The following is a 25,462-nucleotide window of genomic DNA, read 5'->3' as shown; positions in this document are numbered from 1 at the left end:
CCACCCACTCATCGGCCGTCACTGCTACATCTAGGTGTTGAGAAGCTGTGGCGTCAACCAAAAAGGGTGATTTGACTGTGCGCCAAAACAAGGAGCTGTCTTTGCGTAGGCAGCTCTCATGCAATTGGGCCCAGAGATTTTTCTTTATTTCCTTTTTGCGATTATGTTGTGCCAATTTGTAAACCCTTCTAAGTTTGGCTATCTCATCAGTGTCTCTGTCTTGACTGTGAAGGGCTCTTTTCAGGGCGGATAAGGCTTTACGACAGGTTGAGTTAAACCAACCTTTGGATTCCTGTTTCCGAGGTTTGTGGTGACAAAATAATTCTGCCTGTATAATTTTTAAGATCTCCAGAAAACTGGATATGATCAGCTGGGGTGAGGAATCTTCTGCCAGACAGTTATTCATCCATGGAAGGGCTTTAGGAATAACTCTGCCAGTAATTACTTCTGGGTCAACTTTGGACCATTTTACGGAAAAGCCATTTACTTTGTCCATGGACAAAGATTGTTGGTTTAATAAGCTGACCCTAGTAAGATGAGGTAGAGCAGTATTGATTGACAGGATGACACTATTTGGAAAGTGGTCACTGGATATATCAGAACCTGTTTTAAATGAATGCAGTTGACCCTTTAGTATTTGGGAGCATAGAATAAAGTCAATGAGACTTGACAGACCCCTACCGTGAAATGTAGGTTTAAATTCAACGGGTGGATCCACAAGGTCATTTGCATAGTCCAGCTCCAAAGAAAAAAGACACTCATTCAGGGTATGACCTAGATACGAATGTGTAAAGTGGGTCAGAGAGCAACCATTTTCATCTTGGAGACCACAGATGCCATTCTTATAATTATTGCACAGAGGAACGTTAAAATCCCCCCCCCAAATCACATAGCAGGTAAGAGAGGGGTACTTGTTTCGTTGTTCTTTTATAAAAGATGTGATTTCAATTAAAGTTTTGACACATTCAACGGGCTGAAGGTTGTTATAAAAATTAATAAAAAGGTGCAACGTGCACTTATTAAATGAGACAATTATAATTTGAAAGTTCAAGCTGGTAAGGAGGACAGTTACGTTCGTTGATGGTAGATTATTTGAAAAGTATACTACTAGGCCTCCCTTGGATCTACCATGAGTTGTAGTACTAGCTGGGACATAGTATGTTTTGTAACCCTGGATGTGTATGGGCTCAATGGCCCAGGTTTCCTGTAAGCATACTATTTGGTGTGCATTTACTGTGTCTAACCATGGTTTGTGGTTTATCTTGGAGCGGAGACCTGCTACGTTCCAAAATAGAACAGAAAGCATCCGATTAGGGTTTGCCGGATTACTTGTATTAGAGGGGGCATCAGAAGCTAGAATACCTGGCCGTGGGGGTGAGTGTGGTAATGAGACGATGGAGTGTGATTCAGAATGGTCGTCACAGTTGACAGACTTGTCAAGCAATAGATCTGTGTCTGTTGGACTTGGGAGAACTGCTTGCCTGGAAATACCAGGGGGCTCGGTGGATGTTATTACAACTGAGGACATTAATGATTCATAGGCCATTTCTGCAGAAGAGGATGATGATGATATTGATCTGGATTCTGCCGTTGTAACTAAAATACCGTTTGTAGGATGTAATCCCAAAGATCGGATGGCTGGTTGCAATAATTTGGGCTCGAGGAGGGAGAGATCTGTACTATCCTGGCTATTAAGGACTGGTGGTCAATCCACCATTTCCAGGCAGTCAAATCTATTTGCTAGTGGAACACCTCTCCATCCCAAAGATGGAGCAACTTCTCTACCTCCGTAGCCTGGCCAGTCAACCCAGTCTCTTCTTCTGTCCCAATTTCCTACTTGAGTCCAGTTCCATTCTGGTCCTTCATTATATCGGGGTATTGGCGCATAGAAGTAAGAAAGTCTTTTAGTATCTATCCCGTCGTTTGTTGCTTGCGTACCCCAGGAGCAAAGATGCTCAACTGTGTGTGGGTCGTCAAAATTAACAATGACGCAGTCTCCCTGGATTCTTTTCGGCTCTTTGCCTATCCAAGGGACCCTGCGGACCATTGATACTCTATTGGCTGCGTACGGTGGAAGAGGTCTGTTGACAGATAGCCAGTGCAATACTTTGTTTCTTAGAAACTAGCCTGGTTCTTCCATGTTTGTACTCAGCTCAGGAACCCCGGTCATAATCACCACGTATGAGCTTGCTTCTGGTGGTAAGTGAATAGGATGACCACCCCTCCCCCTGGCCCTAGAGATAGTATTTTGTGCCCCTGGTGGCTTAGCATGAACAGGCGCCTGAGTTATTTGAGGAGCTGGGATTTTTGTTGTAACAGGACCCTTCTTCGCCACTGTGACAGGGGGCTTATGTTGTACGGCTGATATTACGGTGGCCGGTTTTGTGGCTACCGCCCCTTCCTTGTTAATTTTGGGATTAGATTTTTGCACCACAGTTTGACCAGAACCCATACCCTTTTGGGTTTTAGAAACTGTACTCAAGGCTGCTATCTGCTTTTCAATTTTTAGGAGGGTCTGTTCAATGGGTTGCACATAGGATTTGATTAATTCCCCTAATCTAGTCAGCAGTTGGTAATTTTTACCACAGATTTTACATCCTCTTCCCACGTTACTGTTGACACTAAGGTTTGCAGCGTTTGTGGAAAGATTAATTGTTTCAGGGGATGTGAGGTTTAACTCTTGCTGTTTCGAAACAGCTTGACTTGGAGACTGAATAGTGGGTAAAACTTTATTGTTAGGTTGTTTCCTGGAATGGATTGGTTTGTGCGATTTTTTTTTATTTCTTGTGTTTGGGTATTGCTCCCTCCCTTAATCCCCTGTTTTGTGCTATAATGGAGTCCTCCCTGTTCGGGCTCGCAAAAAGAACCGGAGTTTTCTCCAATAGCAAAGATGACTGTGAGTCTGAAAACTCTAAAGATGCAGACAGGTCAACAGTACATGGGACAGTGTGTGTTTCGACATGCACTTCCAATAGTGAGCCGGGTTCCAAGGGGCGTGAGGGTGTTTTCGCAACAGCAAGAGAGCCCAACGAGGATCGTTTTGCCTTGGCCAAATCCTGCGAAACCCTTCGTTCCAGCAGGATTATGCCCTGGTCAATTGCCTCGTTAGCCCTGGAAATAAATTGGTCAATTGGGCCAGTTATCTGAGCAGCACCTTGTGCTGTTTTACTTCTGGTACCTCTGGTTGTCATGGTCAAATTGCGAAACTATAAGGGATGGTACAATATAACAACAGATATAAGAATGGTATTAGTCCAATAGTGATAGACAGAATGTGTTCGCAATGCAAATGTTAATGAGGTGGCTCAGTCCAGTCTTACCCAGTCTTTAACGGGCTTAAACGGGCCCACCCTTGGCCAGGGCTTCGCCCGGCGTCCCGCGAGGCGGGGCTTACACCCTTCTTATGCGCCTCCTGGCGCTGTCGGCTGATGTCACTGCCGCAAAGGATGCTGGGAATGGTAGTCCCCGCCCGAACTCCGCTCGGCGGTCGCGCTGGTGAGTTGTTAGGACCAACGGGGCGGCGGGAGGCAGGCAGGGAGGTCAAGCAGCTTTGGGAGGAAACTTGTGGCACTGACGACCAGCGTCCGTAGATCGATTCTGAAACTTTGCAAGAAAGAGGTCCCACTCGCCAGGGGCTTACACCCTTCTTATGCGCCTCCTGGCGCTGTCGGCTGATGTCACTGCCGCAGAGGATGCCGGGAATGGTAGTCCCCGCCCGAACGCCGCTCGGCGGTCGCGCTGGTGAGTTGTTAGGACCAGCGGGACGGCGGGAGGCAGGCAGGGGGGTCAAGCAGCTTTGGGAGGAAACTTGTGGCACTGACGACCAGCGTCCGTAGATGATTCTGAAACTTTGCAAGAAAGAGGTCCCCCTCGCCAGGGGCTTACACCCTTCTTATGCGCCTCCTGGCGCTGTCGGCGATGTCACTGCTGCAGAGGATGCCGGGAATGGTATTCCCCGCCCGAACTCCGCTCGGCGGTCGCACTGGTGAGTTGTTAGGACCAGCGGGACGGCGGGAGGCAGGCAGGGGGGTCAAGCAGCTTTGGGATGAAACTTGTGGCACTGACGACCAGCGTCCGTAGATCGATTCTGAAACTTTGCAAGAAAGAGGTCCCACTCGCCAGGGGCTTACACCCTTCTTATGCGCCTCCTGGCGCTGTTGGCTGATGTCACTGCCGCAGAGGATGCCGGGAATGGTAGTCCCCGCCCGAACTCCGCTCGGCGGTCGCGCTGGTGAGTTGTTAGGACCAGCGGGACGGCGGGAGGCAGGCAGGGGGGTCAAGCAGCTTTGGGAGGAAACTTGTGGCACTGACGACCAGCGTCCGTAGATCGATTCTGAAACTTTGCAAGAAAGAGGTTTTGAAGTGTTCTCAAAGGCACTACCAAGTGCTGAAATAATTAGGTGACCTGGGAGTTATCCTTGTCTTTATGCATTTTGGGAATCAAATACATGAGGTGCACTCTGGGGTGGTCTACACTCAAAAATTTATATTCTTTATGACTAATAAGTCCTAGATTGTGCCAGTCCATTAGCTCTTGATTATAGTCTCTTTGTGTTTGTTTCATAAGTGTCGCTGGAACTAAAGTATAACAGTGTTGGTTATTAAGCTGTTCGTACTCTTCAATCATATATTCTTTTCTAAACCCGAATACCAAATTTACTCCATTATCAGAGTTCCTGATGAAACATTCCGATTTTGAATTTAGTTTCTCTATTAGAGTAAAGTAATTCCTCTGACCATTATTGCCTTTAATCTGTTCACATACAAGTACAGATGTTTGAGTTCCTCGATGACTAAATTCACTGTAGATGTCCAAGGCATCTTTTGCTGTCATAGGTATGAATTTTGATTTCAAATTAAATTCCATGTGTGCTTCCCTTCCCTATAGATATATATATCTAGATCATTGCTTATCATGTCCGCAGTGAATTAATCGCTTAGTCCTAAGTTTTCATTTTCCAATTCTTGCAGGGTTACCATTACGTTCATTTCCGCTGCTTGTAGCATGTTTGGCTTACTCCCTGCCTTTTGAGGAATCCTGTGTTTTTTTCTTGGGTTGGAGCAGAATGAACCTTTTGAGTTTCTTCACTCTTATAAATTTAAAGGAATCAGTTCTGGCTTGGGTGTATTGCATGCCTTGTACAGGGCAGTATGACAGTCCTAGCATAAGAATTGCTTCCTCTTGGGATGATAACTGAATGTCTGCTAAATTAATTATCATATTACTGCTTTCATCTTATGCAGCCACTATTACTTCTTGTTCCATTTTATCTGCTTTCCTCTACCTTGATTTGCTCTCTCAGGTGCAGTAGTACCTCTTCCTCTTCTGTCTCTTCCTCTGTGCAGTTTTTGATTGAATAGATCTCGACGACACAGGTTTAAACTGGGGTCTTGCCATAGACAATCAAGTTCATCAATAATAGAGGGAATATTTGAGTTTGTGTGTATGCCTTCTCCCAGGTCTGTATCTATCTCTGAGGTAGGTACACTGTCCTTTTCTCGAACTGTCACTTCTCTTGCCCCATTCCTCCCTGAGCGGCACTGCTTTCTGATATTGTCGAATTTATTTGCAAACATGAAGATTTGCCCCCGATCATAGTCTAATTTGTCGTGCTTGAGCTTCTTGGCTTTCCTGATGTTACTGGACTCCTTCAATTTACTCTTTCTTTGACTTCCGATGCAAAGCTTTTTCACAGTTGCCTGATCATTTTCTTTGTCAATATCAGCTTGGATGCTTTCTATTTCACCTAGGATCCTTTTCCTGTCGGTGTCAGCATATGTTATTCGTATTCCCAGCATCCGCCTCGATGAAACATTGCTATTGTCAGCCCACCCTCTAAGCAACAGATTGTGAGATCATGTCAAACGTTCTACCATTCATGAGAGACTCAGGACATATGAGGGACCATTGATGTTGGGGGAAAAATCATCATTATGAAGACAGTCTGTGGTTGTGGGTGCTGCCTGCACACTCTGGATACCACACACTCGATGCATACATATTCATTCTGTGTATCAGGGCACTGGCCCAAGTAGGATATTGCACATCTTCTCCTCACCAACATTTGGAGATTGATGAGTCTTGAATGTTCTATGGAATAATTATCTGAGTATGTTTATTTATTATGCTTTTTGTGCAACACATTTCTTGGTGTCTCTTAGATAGGGTGGTGTATTTATTAAGCTATATTGCACTAACAGGCACGTATTGATTCACTTTGCTCTCCCAGACCAGTCAATTGATGAAACCCGGATGTTGTCCGCAAGTAATTGATAACATTCTAATTTTAGATAATTTTATGTATTCTTCTATTGGGGTGTATCATGCTCTCCACAGGGACCAACAACATGTGGGTGATTGTTTATTGTATTGGACATGAGGGCCTGCATTCTGCACGGCATGGGGTATCTTTTATATGTCTATGCTCCTTGGAAGTTACTCAACATATTTTGGGTATCATGCAGAATTCTCATTTGATGTTAACAATATTATTATATGCTATTGCACATAGCCATGTGCAGACTAGGCCAATCTCATCATTTGAAACATATGAGCTTAGTATCACACTAGAATACGACATTGGTGTTACACAGAAGTATGTTGTTTATCTAATGAATTGTGGAGGCGAGTCACTAGAACTTGACCAAGGCCACTTTGGTAGCTGAAAAGCATCATTCTTGGTGTCAATAAAGAACCGGTGTTTGGACCAGCCACGGCCGCTGAAGGTAAGAGCGGTGGGGCGAGGTGAGGAGGGATTTCACGAGACAACCACGAGGGAAAATTAAATAATTAATTTTCCCTCGTGGTCGTCTCTTTCAATCCCCCCTCACCTGGCCCCCCCCGCTCTTACCTGCAGCGGCAACAGCTGGTTTGGACTTCGGTGTGCTGCTGTTAAATTACTGATGCAACTGTAAACATTGCTGATATATAGAGATGGAGGTGCAAGCCATAGCTGGCACCCACATCGCAAGGTGGGAGGCAACCCACTTGCTACCACATGCTGTTGGTTTAAAAAAATAATTTTGCAGTGAAAGTATTTTTCAAAGTGGAAAAAATTTAATTTTTACCCCTCGCCCCCCAAAAATTCGAAGATGTGCCTTTTCATTACAACCTTAGCAGATCCCGTTGTCCTGTCTTCTGTAGAGGTGGGAGAAGCGATGCAAGATGCTTGTGCATTCCCAGAAATCCTGTGAGTTTGTGGGCACTGCATTTATTTTGCATGGACCACCTATCCCAAAGCCCTTAGTAACACACTCCTGTTCTGAATTTTATTACCTCAGATAACCTGCCGTGTTAATGAGTTCTTGCTCATAACAGTCAAAAATAGTGTGCTGAATTTGTTTCATTAACAGATTGAGTAACTTTAGAGAAATAATATCACATTTATTTTAGAGCCCCTGTCTTTTCTCTTGCAAAGAAATATTCTGGACGTGCCCTCTTTACATTTTAAAGAACTTGAATGTATTCATAACAGACTGGAGCTATTTAAATGTCCTTATGTGATCTGAATTATTCATGTTGTTCGGTTTTCTGTGGTTAAGTGATGGGCCCTTCGATAATATTTTAAAGGTCATTCTCTGAGGAACACATTTCTTAAGCTGTTCCCTTATGGAAAAGGCAGCATTGGATAAAGAGTCTGTCTTTGCCATCTCACAAAGCCAGATCACAACATATCAAAGTCCCATCATGACATCGCAGCACTGAATGCCATTGTCATCTTCTTGCGACGAAGGTATTCACCCTCATTCTAATGTCAAATGAAATAAAGTTTGTTAATGCCTGTCACAACTCCTGCCTCCTCTCTATTTGGACATTAGGAGCACTTTGATGTTAGGAGCCTACTGACAAAAATACAGGGGTTTATGTACAAGCCCATTGCGCCGCCGGTGCGTCACTGTTATTCACGCACCGGGAGCGCAATGGGCTTCCCCATATTTACAAGGCCACATAAAGTCACCCTGCATGAATTTTCCTGGCCTTGTAAATATGTTTCTATTTCATGCATAACTCTGCATGAAAGGGGCATTCCATGGGTGTTGCTGTGGGTGTTCCCGCGCAACATCCAGGGAACTTGACGCATTCTCAGATTTACAACAATTGTTAACCTGGGAATGCATCAGGATCTTACGAGTCCCCAGAGTAGGCGTCAGGAGCTAAAATGAGGAGAAATACTCTTATTTTTCCTCGTTTGTTCCTCTTTCTATGTGTGCCACATTCTGCAGCACGCATAGAAAAGGAAAATGCCTTTAATCATTGATTTGTGAAGGATGGTGTCCCCCTTCCTGCATAAAACAATCATCCCCTAAGCGCAGGCACCCATGAAAAATGACGCAAGGGTGTCTGCGCTGGCACACATCTGCTGTTTGTGCGCTGGTGCAGGGGAGGACAGTAATGCGCCGTATTTTGTAGATATGGCACATTCCTGCCCTTTTATTTCGACGAACAGCAATGCAGCAGGAAGGCTTGCTGCACTGCCATGCATCATAATATTGTAAATGAGGCCCACAGTCTTTGCTCCAGATTATCACTAACTCACCTTTTCCCACAATGCGTCTCTCTGTACAAGAGATAGGATGTACGCGGAGGCAAGTTGCAGCCATGCCCTTATCCATCTTGGGCACAATTTGATCAGCAGCTCCATTGCCCTTGGAGTCTGTGCACAAAGCACTCAGTATCCCTCTTAGAAGCACGCATATGCCAGATGTGCATACAATTTACAGAATATCAGCTTTGCGTTGCTAGTGCCGCAAATGAATAAGTACTGTGTCAGAGTGTATGTATGCTCAGTACAAGTTGCCAATCATACATTATTTCACAATGGATCATGACATTGACATCCTAAAACATGCTGTCTATTGTTTACCTATTTGTTTATTTTTGTATTCTGTATTAATATCGTTTGTTATTATTATTGTTCGATTTGTATTTTTTCTTATTTTTATTTATGTGTTATTATCTGTTTACTTATGAAGCACAAAACTAGCTGAAATCAATAAAGAAACGTAGAAGAAACGAAAGTAAGAGACAGTAGTGATCGGGACACAAAGTACAAACTTGCTTATGGGAAAAGGTGGGAGGAATTGTTCCATATTGAGTTCAAGAGAGGGATGCAGTAGACATAGTTAATAGCACGCAAGGTGGTCCTTGAAGAAACAAGTCTTCAAATGCTTTCTGGAATGGTGGAAAGCATTTGTCATATCTGCATCGTCTAGATCTCCTTTCATAGTGTTCGTTTTTAGCTCTAGTCTTTGAACAATTGGGTAGAATTACTACCCTATTAGTTTTATTTCCATCCCTTGAGAACATAAATAAAACATACTTGGCTCAACAAGCGGTAGTTTTCTCTTCATTACTCTCTACACTGCACTCTTCACCTCACACATCCTTTTTGGCCCACATAGGACCATCTCCATGTATACAATGTCACCAAGTGCTACTCTCTAAACTGTGATGAGTTTTAGCCCACACCAAAAGCTTCTGCAAGTGATGTGACAAGAGACCTTATGATGAAGCATCCCACCTAAGGGTAGGTGAGGGTTTTCGTCCTTGAGCAAACAGTTTTTTTGCCCTTAGCATGGGGAGACCTCATAGGGTTTTATATTGTGATCAGCCAGGTATCTCTTAAGACCACGAGCACCTCTGTGTACTTTACGATGTCGTTAGGATACTATGCTTGTTGGCCTCTAACATGCTAAAAACCCTCCTAATGAATTGTTGTTTTAGCTGTCTAGTGTCAAAAGACATATTGTGTACAATACTACTACTTACAGTGGGCTTTGGGTAAGCCCATTTCTTAATAAGTTGGCGTCCTTGTCAATCTAATTTGCTTATTTCTTATTCAATGGCTTTCTATTCTCTTCTTGTGTTTGTCCTTCCCCTTCAGCATAGCTCCTTTCCCATTCTGTGAACTGGATGACATGTAGCCTTCCAATCCATATATTTAGGGGATTCATTTTTAATTTTGATTTCAGCATCGCATGGGAGTGCATGTGTTTTCTTGCTCGCCCCCAACGTACTGCTCCCCTTCACATTGCCCCCGTCCCTTACTGTGTTTCTGTCCTCCTCCCAGATCGATATTTCTTTCACTCCCCTTACCTATCCCACTTGACTTTTTTCCTTCCCTCAACTCTTCTGTTGCTCCCCCCTGTTCATTTTTGCTTTACTCTGCACCATTGTGTGGGTTATGGCACTCTGCTCCTCTATTGCTCATGTCACTTGCCCATCCTGGTTTTTTTCATGTTTTTTAGGGCGGGTTCAGCAGCTGCATTTTGCCACCAACTGGCATCATTCTTGACAATGTGCTCTTGCATACTCCAAGCTTTACCTCTTAATTTACTACTCCGAGAGGAGCATCCATCATCTTGGAATGGTAAATGTTTAAGAAATGGTAGTTTCAGCTTCATAATGCATACAAACACTACTGATAATGACGCACACATGCATATACCCCATCAGTAGTGCTTGTCATACTGTAAAAAAATGCTGAATCCGGAATCTAAATACATGCATGTGCACGTGTGAAGACACCTGCATGCACATGTGTCATACTGGGCCTCAATTGTTTTTTTTTTGCAATTAAGAAAATCAATTAAGTATTTAATTTTCCCTCTGCATCATCCCTCGAAATCACCCCTCACGTGGCCCCACCGCCGCAACCTGTACTGACCGCAGCTGCTCACACTCATTCTCTCACACACTCTCTAACCCTTCCTCTCACAATGATAGTGAAAAATAGACTATTATTCATTATTCATCATTATCAGCTCAATAAGAATGGACAGAAAGCAAGGAGAACCGAACCCTGTCGACCACAGGAGTGAGCTGCCCCTGTATTCTTGGCATTGATTTTGCCACCTCTGAGGCCGGTGGTGCCAAAGGAAGTGCAAAGGGTCGCAAGGGACAAGCCAGGACCACAGCTGCAAAGACTGGCAACTCCAAATGATATTCATGAATATTGTATCTAGGTTACAAAAAGTTCTTCCCATATCTCATTAAACTTATCTTCTTTGCTTTTAGAGCTTGGTTGTAAGTGACCCTTTTCGAAGTGGCCACGCATTTAAATTTCCTGTATATTTATTGAAATCGTTGACTGTCTCCGGAGGCTTAAGAGGACTGGGAAGCGAGTATTCTCTCATTCTTGAGTCTCTGAAATTCAAGACAAGCCTGGAATTGAAATTCTCCTTATGACCTTGGCCCTAATCTTTCTAAGCAATTGAGTACTTTTGCCAACCCTTTTGACTTTCTGAAAACTCACCTGTTGTGCTTGCACCACACCTAAAGCATCCAGCCACCTGAAGAGCCATTGAATGCCATAGAATGGTTGACAATTGGTCTTTATAGCTCTTTGCTTTCTTTTTTTTGCTTCCCCCAATAATCTTTCCCATACATCAGTTTGGGTTCTTATTTTGTTTTCACTGTTACATGGAGAAATGAGCTAATACCCCCATGGGCCATGTTCTCCTATATACAAATGTTAAAGGAATACAATGAAGATCTTCTATAAAACAAATATAGAAGTATCAAGGGCCAGCTTCTATCAGAGTCTATTGACAATTCACATTTTTTTTGTAAATAAAAGAATACATACATTCTGGAAATAAATGAATTTTCAAAGGATATGGGCATGTCAATTATAATAAAACTCAGTTCATAAAGTAAATGGGTTGTGCATCAATAGGGTGAAGAATCAGCTATATTGTTAGTGTCCTCTAGATGTATCAAAATAAGTCGAGCAAATAAATTGGCAGGTCAAACTAGGTATCACAATCACCAAATCATAGCAGTGAAATTATAAGGGGAATATGCGACAATGGGAACTGCTGTTACATTAAGGATATACTTGTTAGTGGATAGCACTTGTAGGTGCATCCTTATAAATTTTAAAGCAAAGCATGGCCATGTTGAATCCTGTGATGGCAATTGACTATGATGATACAGTGTACATTTTGGTGATAAATGCATGGGATGAATTGTTTCAGAATGCACTGCTCAGGGGTGTGAGATGGTGCATTCATTGTATTGCTTGCTGTTGTGCCATACTATTAGGCTGTTATGATGCTTTGTGAGAGGGCTCTTCTTGCTTTGGCACATTCTACAACTGCAGTTTACTACACAAACAGGTGTGTTGGGTCTGTTCACCTTGTATGGACATGAGCTGAGCTTGCGTGTCACTATCCTTTCATGTGGTATGTCGCAAGTCTCATGACCATGGTCAGTATGTTTTTCAGGAGGGCCATCTCTCCGAAACTCCCTCCCACTTCTACTTTGATATGTAGGTCTGGTGTAGGGAACTAGGCGTTTCATATTTATTTTAAAAAAAAGTCCTGCATCTGTACTTGTGATATCCAGGATAAAGTCCAGAATAAATGAGGATTGCTCCTGGCTGACTGCTGAAAAACAGGAGTTAGTCAGGAGTATTACAAGAGTAAGTCATACTTCCTTGTCCACCAGTCTTTGCCAATAGGGCCCGAAGTTTTTACATTTAAAAAAATATGTGGAATTTTTTTACTGTAAACTTGAAAGCATCATTCTTTAATTTAATACTAATTATGATTTACTTACTTATGTGGCAACTGTGCTGTGGAGGCTTAAGGCGTAAAGCACAATCATTTGAATGTAGAAGCTATAGATAGAGATGTTAGGGTTTCTAAAAGAAAAGTGCTCTAAAGACTCAAAAACTGAATTCTTGGTTTTAAAATTGCTTATAATGTATTTATACATTGTTATTATGTGTTTATAACCCAGGTGGTTACACTTCTTCCATTATCTGCTTTAGTTTTCATATTATTATGATATTGGATTTTTGTTTGTTACTGGTGCTTTTTTTCTGACTTAATAAAGAACATTAAAAAGTATTCCCTTGTCCAACACTGGTTCCCGGTACACTTCAAGAATGGTTTTTGCTCCAACTGAGGTTTGGCGATGATGTTGAAATCCCAAATAGCGTATTGGGGCACTTCTATAGGACCTAGTGAGTAGTAGTTTGCCCTGGATTGTGTTGTGGTGAATGCACTATTACTGCTTTCAGTTTGAATGCATGGAAGTGTGATTACTTTGAGAATATTTTATTCATTAGTAAGGCACTCCGGAGGAGAATGAACATAATACGTTCCTGTAGTACTTTCAGGATAGAAATCTGCAAATACCTGGACCATTAATTCATGCTGCTGAGTTGTTACTTATTTTATTATTTATTATTGGCTTGCTTTAATTCTTTCAGATAATATAACTACATTTTTGTTTCCAGTACGATTTCAAGTTTTCAAAAAAAGACTTTGACACTTCAAAAAATGCATTCAGAAATAACGTGGTTCGACTTACTGTTCTCCTTACACAAACAGAGTTACGATATGAAGTAAGAAGGCCTTTGATTTGAGAACCCAATGTGTTCCTCGATTATTAGGATCTATCTTATCTAATGTTTATTTGACCCAGTTGCCAAAAGAAATGCAGTGTATGCATACATACATACAAGTAGCCATCTGACTTCAGATCTGCCATTCGGGCCCTCATATTCTTGCATCTGGATGGTGATGCCCTGCTGCACAGCCTATCTCATATGCCATCTGTCTGGCCCCCTGCATGCCATCTGAACTGCCACAGCACGGTTCATCAAGGACCTCAAGAAAAATAACCACATTAGCCCCACCCTCATAAAACCTTACTCCCCTTGCCATCTACCCCAAACCCAGTAACATAATGTACAAAGCCATCATGACCATCAACTCCACACATCTGATAAGCTCACCACACCCATTGGCTCTTTGGGTGCCTGCAGCCAGGGCACCATGAACCAGGAGACGGAGGCTTGCAAAAAAAAAAATAGTTGGCAATTAGTTTTCTCCATCTTTGCAGCCAGGACCTGGCACAACTATTTTTGTAGACATCAGGAACGCCTCAAATCTGATCTAAATTATGAAAGAGCTGATGACGCATATCTTTAAAGAACGAAACATCACAACAGGTTTAGAGTCCATTTCTACTCTCAGAACTCAGTTACCCTCCAATAACTTGTTGACATTATGCCTGTCTTTGACACTGAATAAAATATATATTAGTTACAGATCAATCTCACAATACTTACAACTTTCCCCAATGATTCCTTCTGGAAGGTACTCCAGGAAAGTAGTAGTTTCAATATCAAGAATGAACATCTTGCTCAGTACTTTCACAATGTGAATGAAAACATTAGTTCAGCATTCTTGTGCTCTGGTCAGTTTCACTCTTAAGAGAATGAGTAATTCTGCACGCAGAGGTTTATAACATCCCATGGATGTCCATGCACTCATTTTAGTAATTCACAAGTAACAGTTTAACAGGTGTAATCCTGGAAAAACGAGAATGTGAAAATGCAAGTGCTGACTTTTTTTACCTTTATTTTTACTCCAAGTGAAACCCCTTTCCTCTAGCCCTCCATTCCATTTCCCACCCAGAAAAGGAATTTACTCCTGCTTATGACAAGAGTAAATTAACAACCAATTTCAGGTTGGGACGGGATCAGAAAGTTGTTCACAAATTTGTACGTTGTCGGTGTATGCAAGCCTTCCACAGCATTCATGCCCTGGAAAGCCCACTACTCACAAGGAATCCTCTGTGTGTGTATATTTGTTTACAAGTGCATAACCAACTTTTCTAGATTTGATTTTTTTCCCCTCGTAAATGAAATTAAATGTGTGCGTTTTTTCCCACCTTTCAGAATGAAAATGTCATTGTTGCTCACCCGATCCTTACACACTGCCTAAAATTGTGAGTACTTCTTAGGGTGGTCTACTTACAGTTCTCCATCACATGAATCTTTATCATTTGGTTGTATGGGGTATTTTGAGGTATTTGGTGCACTTGCAGCCAGAGGCTGGCGTTTCGTCTTTCATTGCAGGAGGGTGTTCTTTTCCCAATCTAGTTCTTTATTTAAATTAATGTTACTTTTCAGGGATCTGTTCCATATCTTTTGATTGCACAGTTACACTTTTAAAATTTTGTTCTGCAAACTATACTATTTTAGATTCCTGTGGTTATAAGCGTGGCACTGGGTGTCAGAAGTAGCCCAAATCAATATGTGATCTGTGTCCAAATAGGATACTGATGAGTGAGCATGAGTGACTCTGATTACCTTATTAGTAGCTAGCAAAATTGATTTCCTTTTTGGACTTAAGATGACATGATGGATTTGTACATTTTAAGAGGTGGCAGGTGAATGAAGGTGTGATGATGAAGTGAGGGGTGTTTTTGTTAAGGTGGCAATGATTAATTATAAAGATCATTTACTGGGAAGCAGGGATAAGAAAAAATAGGATATTTCAATGCGAGGAAATGTCATCTGAAGAGCCCTTTGGTGTTCAATATGTTATGCATTGACCCAAGACCAAATTACCTCAGCAAGAAAATATTGTTGTACTTCATTTATTTAACTGTGCCTATGCAGTGTCATCTGGCCAGACCACAGTGACAGCTACTTTAGTGAACTAGTTCCCCAACAAACCTTTTGACAGGCCCAAACCTTCCCTTTTTAAGTCGAGCCTAGAGGATAAGCATATATGCACTGCTCTGCGAGACTTGTTGTGGTGGAGTATAGAATAGAAGCCCCACCCACTCTCCGCCCATATTTGTCATTGGCTTGTGATATTGTCCTTCGTAAAGGCTGGCTTCCGATTCCTTAGTAGGCTTGTTAGTCCCTTCTTAGTACCGCCTTGTCTTCATTTGTAACCTCCCATGGCGACTGGCCCTTTTACTTTTGTTGTTACATGGTACGCCTTCTTTAGTCTGTGAGCACTATTTTCATCAATGAGTTTCTCTTACTGCAGGCAGCACATAGGCACCCGCTTTCAATAAAATACAGGCACCCGCTTTCACTTTAAATCGGGCGCCCGGCATTATCTCAATCTCCCACCTACCCCGTCACTGCCTAATCTCGCTTTGTCGCGCTCGTGTATGTTTCTCCCCCCTCAGACCTAAAGCCCCACCTACTCGACTAGACCTTCTACTTTGCCACTATTCTTGCTAGTTTGAGTGAGAAATGAAGTGGGCTATGTTTGCTCTTCCTGGGAGTAATACCTACTATGACTTGTAGGGTGCAGACGTATCCCAGCAACAGGCGCAAAACGCACCGAGCTATCCCCCGCTCTTCAGTTTCAGCTGACCTCTTTCTTGCTTTGCGCAGCAGGGTATTCACTCCCACTTCCACTTTTAATGAATCTCCTCTTTTTTACTTAGATCTTATTTTAAACTTGCTTAGCAGAATTCTGGAGATTTTGCGCAATTTAGGGCAATTGGTTGGTTCTAGCTTGACCCGGGGAATGAGGTGGTCACTGTGGGGAAACTCTTCCCCTTTCTCTGTCTTTGGGCAGGCGTACAAATACCCTTGCCAGAGTGCAGACAGCCAACAAAGGCCGGATAAAGGATTAGTAACTAGGTGACTAGTCCCACCCACCCGCTGCCTCTTGGTTTCCTCGTGTGTCCCCAGTCACTACTGCTGAGGCGAGTGCAGGAGAGGAGCGTCAGCCATCGGTTCACCTCATTGCAGTCACGTTTTTTGCAATTGTCCTTTGCTGATAGAAACATTTTTTATTCTTTGCACACTCTATTGTGGAAGCTTTGTGTGTGAAGGACACTTGCCTAACTACTGCCTGTGATGTTTCTTTAAGTCAGCCATACATACTGTGCTTTGCTTACATGGAAGACTCGAGTTTCCTGTAGCGTCTCCCTCCAGGTACAACACCAGTGCCGGATTCACACAGCTGTTTGCATTCTGCACACATAAGTGTGACCATTGCAGAGGCGGCAGTGCGTGCAAGGGCAAACTTAATTGTTTTTTTCACACAATGTCTGTGAATTTTCACTTGTAAATGGATTTACACCTAGATCTGACTTACACCAGCATGATTTAATATCTGTGGTATTAACGTCCTTAAAGAGGCATACTGGGGGTATTTCTGGGTGGCAGCGACTGCAAAAGTTGATGTAGTCTTACATATTCCTAAATTCCTATACATACATAAAACTTCGTAGGTAGTTCTACTCTCTAAAAACATCTGTATGGTACTACATCCCCTGTCACTACATCGCCTGACAGTACGCCCTTTCCACTACATTACTCGCCATCTACGTTGGTGGGAGGCCCCCAATTTAGATTTTTAATTAAAATTTCCTTTAACCTGTTTTTATGTTTACTTAAATAATCCCTACACTTAACCTATTTATGTAACTTATATTTGACAATGTTAGTCAGGCAATACAGTGGAGGAGTAGTGGGCCTGTACCCTAAATATGGTCAGAGATTTACTCCTGGTAAAGCAGGAACGGAAGGTGGAGGGAGCAACCCCAAACTTGGAGTAAGAAAAATAATAAAAGTTAGCTAAGCAAAACACATTTATGTATTCAATTTTCTCAAATGGAAATGATTTTTCTTCAATGTTTTGCAATGCACTGGCATATGAATAGCGCTAATGTTGAGGAATTGTCAGCCAGGTCTAAGAACTGCCTTGTTCCTGAGTCATTAAGGCACATCTGTTCTATTTCCAGATGTCCGTAACCAAAGAACGGACAATGGGCTTTTTGTTCAGGTCCAGCATAAAGGCCCAAGTACAATAGTTTCAAGAAGAAGAATATGCTGTTCCTAAAGTGTGAGAGACAAGAACATAGGGAATTACAAGTCCACCTGACCACTGGAGTTCAAGGTTGGGAATCGGATATATTGGAATATAATGCCCTCACACACCCTGTCGGGTGTCATGCTTCATCATTGGGCGGCTCCTCATCGGGTCGGTGGAAGTATGATTAATCAACTTATTGTATGTCAGTGATATGGCTCTGGTCGGCATATGACCATCTAATAAGCGATCTTCAAGCAGAGAGGCAACCGGGAGCTATAGCATGGCGAATCTGAAGGTAACGGAACCGTTCAGTGTCAAGCAGCTGGTACTTAGCCTGCAGTTCCTCAAACGTTAGCATCCCATTTTTACCTGCACAATTCCAATTAAATCCCATCGGTCAAACCCTTTTGTTTTCCACAGTGTCCAAAACTTCTCCGAGCTCCATAAGGGAGTAGCCATTGTTATACGTCCTGCCCAGTTAAGAGCCCTTGTAGCCTCGTGCCATATCTTCGTCGCCGTCGATGGAGGACCCATCAAGGGGAAACAACCATATTTCACGTATAACACCCTAGTATACTCTCCCCCGGGCACCTGGCCACGATCCATGGCAAAACCCGGATCCATCGGCGAGCCATAAATTGCTTGATTGATGGGCACCAACTGGGACGCCCAATAGTATTTCTTGATGTTGGGCAGACCTATACCCCCGTCGTACCAAGGCAACATCAATTTCGACAATGCAATACGGGGCCTCCCCTCCCACAGAAGGCCTCGCTGCAGCGATTCTATCTCACTAAAATACGACGGGGGCAACGGATCACAGGAGTTCTGTAAAGCATATAAAAAGCGCGGGAGGTCCATCGTCTTAAAGAGGACCGCACGGCCCAGTAAAGAGAGCGGGAGTGTTTTCCACCTAGCGACATCGCCAAGCAATCTGGCCAGAGGGGGCAATAAATTCAATCTGAAGCGAACCTTGGGGTCTATTGAAATCTGAATCATCAAATACCGGAAGCTAACCAGTTCCAGCTTCACTGGGCAATCCTCTGGCACCCTGGGAGGCTCACCACTCAGCACGAAGAGGACCGACTTCGCCCAATTGATAGCGAAGCCCGAGTACCTCCCGAAGATCGCAAGGATATCCATAAAGACTATCAGGGAACTGCGCGGCGGGGAGGTCAGATATAACAGAATGCCATCTGCATACAACGAGATCTTATCTTCCCAGTCAGAGGTCCAGCGCAATCCCCTGATCGAACGGTCCCACCGTACCCAGGCCGCAAGCAGCTCGAGGGCCAGGGCGAACAAAAGAGGTGAGATAGGGCAACCCTGTCTAGTGCCCCTCCCAAGTGAAAAGTCGCTGGATTTATGATTATTCACGACAACGGGAGACAGTGGGGCCGAGTAAAGGAGGCGGACCCAACCAATAAACTCGGGGCCAAATCCCATCTTCTCCAGGACCGCAAAAAGATACGACCATTCCAATCTGTCAAAAGCCATAGTGGCATCAAGGGACAACAACACCGCCGGCTCATGGATGTGGGACGCACTTGCGACGACCCCATGAAGCCGACGGAGATTAAGAGCGGTGTTTCGACGAGGCATAAAACCGGACTGGTCTGGATGCACCAGTGTCGTAATGACCTTCACCAGGCGAGCGGCAAGCAATTTGGCCAACACCTTAGGCTCCACATTCAACAGAGAGATCGGGCGATATGACGAGCAGTCCAAACGTGGCTTACCCTCCTTATAGATGACCACTATATTAGCGAGACGTTGATCATACGCCAGCTCGCCATGGTCTCTGCTTTCAAGATACATATCTTTTAAATATGGGGCCAAGCGGTCGGCGTGTAATTTAAATAATTCAATGGGAAGACCATTTGGGCCAGAAGCCCTGCCAGAGTGGACACCCCTGATGGCCATTGCCACCTCATCATTAGTGAGAGCTGAATCCAAGAACTCTTTGTGCTCATTAGATAGAACCGGCATCGGAATGTCACGAATTATGTCAGAGTTCTCCTCCTCCGTGTAGCCCCCAGCTGAGGTATAAACCTCTTTAAAATACCGGGCAAAGTCGTCCACAATCGCTTGGGGGTCCGTCGACACCGTGCCCGCAATACGCAGTTCCGGTATCAGCCGGGAACCCCAATCACCCTTTTCCAACCAAGCTATCAACTTCCCGGCCTTATCGCTATGTTCATATAGTCTACTCTGCGTGTTAGCGTGCTGCGTCTTTGCTCTGTCACGTGTCAGGGTCCTGTACTCATCCCGGAGCAACCCGAGACGGTGCCCCGCCCCAGGGTCGCTCCCAGAGGAGGCAGCGGTCTCCAAGGCCAATATCTCCACCTCCACTCTATCTATTGCGGCTCTGCTCTTCTTCTTCTGCCCGGATATTAGGGAGAGTACCTCCCCCCGTGCAACAGTTTTGTAAGCCTCCCATAGGGAGCATTTCGACGTAACCGACCTCTCATTCTCCCGAAAATAACGATCCGTAACAATCACAAGCTCCTTCCTGACCGTAGGGTCTTTCAGGCGCCATGCGTTAATCGGTGCAACTCTACCAACATCACCCAGTCCCATCCGCAATCGGAGCCAAATCGGCGAGTGATCAGACACCCCCCGCGCTAGATGAGTCACTTCCTGGGTATCCTCTCTCCATTAGTCTTTTTATCAGGACATCAGATTCCTTAAAATAATCGTGTTTTTTGGTGCAATTCCGTCGCAACCTCAGGAATTGCCCGAAGGGTAAGTTATCCCTGAGGTTGCGGGGGTGGTGGCTGGAGTATCTGAGGAGGGTATTCCTCTCGGAGGGTTTCCTAAACAGTGTGGTATATAAAACACCATCTTCTTCCCTGATGGTTAGGTCAAGGAAGTTTATGGTGTTGTTGCTTTGTTCAATGGTGAACTGTATGTTGCTGTCTCTTTGGTTCAGCCAACTATGGAAAGACATTAGGTCATCCACTTGCGGGAAGTTACCGCTTGTTTGTATTGTTGTAAATATTGAAAATGTTTTTTAGCATGATTTTTCTATTCTTTTCCTGACACTTGAGCACCCTTTTCTTTCTTTTCCTTATAGCACTTGCGCCGTATACCAACAGTATTGCCTTTTTGGTATTGTAAATAAATGTGACTGCTTTTTGTTGATAAAATTTGAAAATTGGACACTGTGCCCTTCTTTTTGGTTCCTACTCTTGTGAATATAGCTGTTCACCCTGGGTACTGTCTCTGTATGTCATACACAGAGTCTAGCAATAAGATAATTTTTTCTCTCCCATACAGATTCATTCTTTAAATGCAGATCTATTCGCATTGTTTACTTTAAATTGGTTTATTGATAATATCAATCTAAATCTATAGTCAAGGACCATTGTTCTTATGACAAAATCCGCCAGCCATCTGCGGGAAGGCAAAAGCACACGGGGGGAGTCCTGTCTAGCTCACCATCCATCACAGCGTTGAAGTCCCCGCCCAGCATTAAAGTTCCAACCGGCAGCGTGAGAAACACTCTATACAAATCGCGAAAAGTGTCCACTTGCAGCGCTGGGGGGACATAAATAGACAAAAACGTGACAGTCCTACCTTCCCAAAGTCCCGATATACCGACACATTGGCCTCTATTATCAGACCACGTCGACTGAATAGTGAGGAGAAAGGAGTTTTTTACCAAGATCCCTACTCCTCTAGAGCCAGAAGTGAAGCCAGCATGTGCCACTAATTTGTAGCCCCCACGGTGAAGTGCCATACATCGTTTACCCATGAGGTGGGTTTCCTGCAACAACGCCACGTCTGGCAAGTGCCTTCTTATCAACTGATTCACCATGGTACGCTTTATCTTGTCACCCAGGCCATTCACATTCCAGCAGAGGACGGAAAACCCCAGACCCAACCTACTGGAAGACATTCACATCTCTAAACAGAAGCAGGATAGCCACGAGTACCCTTAGCAAATTCTGGTCACATAAAACAAACAAACCAACAAACAAAAGCCCCTCAGACTCCATCCCCCAACCCCCCTCCCTGCACCCCTGCATGTAGCATACGCTCAACCCCAACTCACAGTGTGCCTGTCACCCCCAACTAACTACAGGTATCTAAAAGTAGAAAAACGGAGGAGGACCATACAACAGGCCACCCGACCACGCCACCCCAAACCAGCCACTACCCCCCCACCCGGTAAAGTCAGACATGAATCACCAAAAAATAGTCCGCAGAAAAAGGAAGGGGGGGAAGGAACAACCCCTACCAGACCCCTTTTTTCACCGGCCATATTTATACAGTACAAAGTCACTGGTCTTCATTATCTGTTTGGGCTTTAGTCCCGGCATCAGAGCCCTTGATCCGGTCCAGCCAGTCCGCGGCAACCTCAGGAGAGTCAAAGAACCAAGTCTTAGCATCATGTTCAATTTGCAGACGAGCCGGATACATCATCGAATATTTAATGTCCCGGTCTCTCAGTCGCCGTTTGATGACCATGAAGCCTTGCCGTTGCCTCTGTACCATCTGGGTGAAGTCCGGGAAAAACAACAGTGAAGCGTTCTCATAGGCCAGCGGGCCCGTGGATCTTGCCGCTTGCAGGATAGCATCCTGGTCTCGAAAGTTCAGGACTCGGGCGATAATGGGTCGTGGAGGCGCACCAACCTTCGGTTGACCGCCGGGAACTCTGTGGGCCCTTTCCACAGTGAAAAAGTTACTGAGGCCCTTGGGCTTAAGATGTTGCAGGACAAGCTCCTCAACAAAGAGGTCTGGAGCCATCCCCTCCGATTTTTCCGGCACTCCCAAGATGCGGACGTTATTGCGGCGTGCCCGACCCTCGTACTCATCGAGCTTTCGATCTGTTTGAGTCCGGGCAGTCCTGAGATCTCGTACCTCCTTCTGCAGTTCAGTCACGTCCTCAATAAGACTCTTTGTCTTTATTTCGAGGTTCTTGACCTTCTCAGAAGTTTTGGTGAGGTCAGCCCTTATGAGACCCACCTCGATGGATACTGTATCGAGTTTATTGTCCATCCTGCCCAAGGAAGACTGGACCCCAGTGATAGCAGCCATCAGGTCCTTCGTAGTGGGGTCATCCTCAAGCGGCTCACCATCCCTGCCCCCTGCCGGGGCACTTTTCGCATCGACTGGGGAGCCCTTGGAGGTAGCATATTTGACGATTTTATTTGACTGGACCTGCAGAGTGCCTTTCGATATTCTCAGCTGAGGCTTCTCAGGGTCACCTCTTGACACCATTGCCACCGCAAAGGCAGGGGAAACCCACCACTCTTCAGTAGAGCCCAGGCAGGTTCTACGATAATTGGCCTCCGACCAGGATAGGGAGACCCAAGGCGTCCCGTCCGTCGCCCCGCAGCGACAAAGGAAGCTCCGACCGGTCACTTCCGGTCCGAGAGGCCGCTGTTGTCGCACTCCGTCATGGGCAGCTCCACACTGGAGGTCCCAGCATCCGAGGTCATAGGCCCCAATTTTTCCGACGACGATAATCGGTCGCCGAAGCGTCCAATCAAACCAGAATTTCACCCGGTGACTCAGGCGCTGGTCCCCAACCCGATGGTAGGGACGGGGTTCAGGATACTATGCCGATAGCTGATCAGGATGTGGCGGCCGGCGGAGCTGAGGCTCAAGCGGCCATCTTGGTCGCTGGCGCGGCTCCTCTTGGACTGCCTTTTTAGGTCGAGCATAGCGGCTGTGCGCTTGCGCTGCTCGCTCTGCAAGGCATGCTTGTTAGAAATGGGGGTCTCTAGTTGGCAGTGGCTGACCACAGTCCAAGTAGGGACCCTTCTTCCTAAGTCAGAGTAAGGGGGCTACACCGATTAAAAAACCCTGCCCAACCCTGTGGTGACGTAGCATGAGCAGCTAGGCTTATCTCAGAGGCAGTGTGTAAAGCATTTATGAACATACACAGTAACAAAGTGAAGGACACTACAAAGGGACACCACACAAGTAGTTATAAAAAAGTTAGTATCTTTATATATAGACTTAACACAAGACCAATATCAGTAAAACGCCACAATACTGAAAAAGGGGGTACTCTTGAAAAGCTGGAAAAAGAGTTCAAAGTGTTCAAATAGGGTTTCAGTTCAAAGCAGGGGTCTCTGTGACCCTTTTACTTACAAAGTACCTGGATTTCGTAGCAAAACAAGCAAAATGTCGCAAACGAGCCGTAGCGAGGATTTTCCCCACGCTACACCGGCGATGCATTGAATCCTGGCCGTAGGGGAGGATGATGCGCCGGTCTGTGGGTGCGTGCGGGACAAAGCAACAGACTTCTTCACGCTAGGCCAGCAATGCGTTGAATCCTTGCCGCAAGGGAGGATAATGCGCTGATCCTGTTGCGTGTGCGATCTTGCTGCGATGAAAGAAAATGGCGCTCCGCGAGGGAGCGACGATCCGGGTGCGATGCGAGGAAAATGGCGGACAACGGTGCCCTCTCTGTGATGTCGTGATGCGATGACCCGGGTTAGCGAGCCTTCGACAAGCCCGCATACGTGCAATGCGATGATCTTTGGTTTGCGAGCCCTTGGCGGTAGCAGCGCAATGATTTTTCTTACGCTCTTCAGCTGCGGTGGCTCACAAACGGGTGTTAGCGATAATTTCAGCACTCTCTTCTCTGTAGTAGAACTAGAGGCCCTGGAACTCATAGGGGCCTCACCTGCAGATAGAAATCCTCGCTGGGAGGAATCAGGAGGCTGGTGGGGGAGTCAGGTGTGCCTGTGACTCCAGCAGTAGGCTAGCTCTCTTCTAGCCCTTGGGTGATTGCTTAGAAAAATAAGTCTCCCAAAAGTCCTTTTCCCTCTTCTTCCAAGTCCAAGGGGAACTACTGCAGGCCAATCCAAGAAACAGCACACAAGCACAAGGACAGTCCTCTCCTGCAGATTCCTTCAGTAACACGGACAGAGGTTCCTCTTGACATCCAGGAGCAAAACAAAAATCAGGGGTTTGGGCACAGATATTTATACCCCGAACGTCTTTGTTCTCAAAAGTCTCTAATCACCGAACCCAGACAGAACTAGTTCTGCTCAGGCCTGGAGCACTTTGTTTACCAGGCTGCATCCTTCCTTTCAGAAAGAGGGGGTCTGCCAAAAGATGCACCGTAGGAGGTGGAGCCAGCATTTACCTTGCCAGGCACAGCCTTATTCAGGTCAAGGAGCTACCCCTCCCCAGTACTCAATGCAGATCTCTCTATTCAACCCAGGTCTGACTCAGCCTGCCTTGCCCCTTTAAACCCAGACAGCCAAGACACATAACAGCAGAGCACACTGGAAGGCTTAGGCAGGAAAATACCTCCTTTCTAAAAGTGGTATTTTCAAACACAGAATATTAAAACTAACTTTGCTAAAAGGTGTATTTTATTATTCTGAGCTCAGGCATACTAAACTCGAATTTCTACCATGTTCCCTGAGACAGTTAGGACTATAAGATGTAATAGCCAGACTGCCCATTCTAACCTATGGAGAGCAGGTAGCCTGGCAGCAGTGAAAAACAAAATGGAGGGTAATTCACTACCAGGACATGCTACACATACCAAGCCATGTCCTACCTTACATATACAATGCACCTACCATAGGGGTGACTGACATGATGCTAAGGAAAGGTTCAGGGGCTGGGAAGTGTGGGCACTTCACAGCCAAGATGGCAGTTGTGGACTGCACGCAGACGCAGCAGTGGCACGTCTGAGGAAAACTTTACAAGCTGCTTCTGTGGGTGGCCCAAACCAGAGCTGCAGGCCCACCGTCAGCATTTGGGTTACCGGTCCTGAGCACACACAGGCCACACTACTAGGGACTAACAGGTAATCCAAATAAGCCAATTAGGGATATACCAATTCACACAGTCATATTTACCCAGTGGGAGCATATGCACTTTAGCACTGATCAGCAGT

General features: G+C 44.9%; 1 protein-coding gene across 1 annotated transcript in view; it reads left to right on the top strand.

Annotated features, from left to right (window-relative positions):
* Positions 1-25,462, top strand: part of HTR2A (5-hydroxytryptamine receptor 2A) — a 347,515-nt gene that overhangs the window by 182,236 nt on the left and 139,817 nt on the right. The window lies entirely within an intron of this gene.

This window comes from Lissotriton helveticus, chromosome 8, assembly GCF_964261635.1.
Source record: "Lissotriton helveticus chromosome 8, aLisHel1.1, whole genome shotgun sequence".
Classification (NCBI taxonomy): Eukaryota; Metazoa; Chordata; class Amphibia; order Caudata; family Salamandridae; genus Lissotriton; species Lissotriton helveticus.
The sequence above is the reverse complement of the archived record's forward strand: the minus strand, read 5'-3'. Positions and strand labels throughout refer to the sequence as shown.